Below are 1,540 nucleotides of genomic sequence, written 5' to 3' on the forward strand. Positions count from 1 at the left end.
AATATATATATATATATACACATTCATACGTATGCACGCACACACAAATTGTTTGTGTTAATTGCCGTGTTGCAATTGTTCAGGTTTCACCGTCTTGCACTTGATTGTTGCCTGCGGACACAAATTACCAATCCTGTACAGCACACAGACTCAAAAACAGACTCATGAAACCAATTTACACTCCATTTCGCTGCCTGAAACAAAGAGTTTGCCGGGAGGAGGATTCAGACACTTCCAGGCATCTGTAGCAGCACAGAAAAGCAAAGGCCAACGCTTGTGTGGTTTGCATTAGAAATGAACACACTGCACTGCAAAACAAAAACTGCCACTGAAACAAAACTGGATCAATTGCCAAGGAAACATATGCACAGTAATTACTAATATCATCACCTTGTTAAAACAAACAGAAATGTCAGGGGTTCGTTCTGATCTTTTCCTGGTATTTTTATCATTTAAGTTAATTTAATGAGTTTGTCCTCTCAGCATATGCGACGAGCGCAATAAAAGACACCGTAAAAAAATATGTGTAAAGAATAAACTGACATCAAGGCAGAAAACTATTATGAACTAATTAACAATATAAAAAGCAAAATGTAAAAAAATGCAATAAAATATATATTTTTTTTTTGTTATTATTTATTCATAACTTAATTAATTAATAATTATATGTACTGAGATACTTCCAATGAACAACATATGAAGAGTTCATTTGCAAAAACAGATAACTCTGTTTTTAAAAATGTTCAAGAACCATGTTTTGTTTTTTTTTGTCCTGCATTCCAATTAATATCAATCAAACTTCAGTTGGGTTGTTTTGATTAAATAATAATAACAAAAAAAATACAGCTAACTAACACAATAAAACACAATAAAAGCATGATAACATAATGGAAAAAAAACCCACGATTTATGAAAATTAATAATAACAGTTTCTGTTTTTGCAAATAAACTATTCATGTATTCTATTCTATTCTATTCTATTCTATTCGTACCGAGATTCAATGCAGTAACTTTCATATTATATAAATACCTTATATATATTTTTATATACATTTTATACAGTAAAATGTAATGTACTGGTTAAATTCTACATTATTAATTATTAATCTGTGTGTGAGAGAAATATAATAAAATATTATAGTGTATTAAATTATTTATTTATTTACAACTAACTAAATAAACTATTTTAATAGAATATAATCAATTTATTTTAATACAGTAAGTTTCATTGCACTAACGTTACATTTATACATTTATATATTTTATATACACATATTAATATACAGTATTTATTTATATATATATATATATATATATATATATATATATATAAGTGTGTTTTTGCATTACCACCAAGCTTCCTGTTAATCGCTTCTGGCTGACCCTTCCAGCAGGTGGCGCACTTACCTCACAGCGACCAAGCAGCCCTGTTTCCTGTAGCCTGGACCAAACACTCTGAATGCGACCGGCGTGTTCGGGATGGATGTTGGTGTTCCCACATATGCACTGGTGCTTTAGCATGAAGGTGTCATACTCCAGC

The sequence above is a fragment of the Sinocyclocheilus rhinocerous genome, unplaced genomic scaffold (genome assembly GCF_001515625.1).
Source record: "Sinocyclocheilus rhinocerous isolate Xijiao unplaced genomic scaffold, SAMN03320098_v1.1 scaffold509, whole genome shotgun sequence".
NCBI lineage: Eukaryota > Metazoa > Chordata > Actinopteri > Cypriniformes > Cyprinidae > Sinocyclocheilus > Sinocyclocheilus rhinocerous.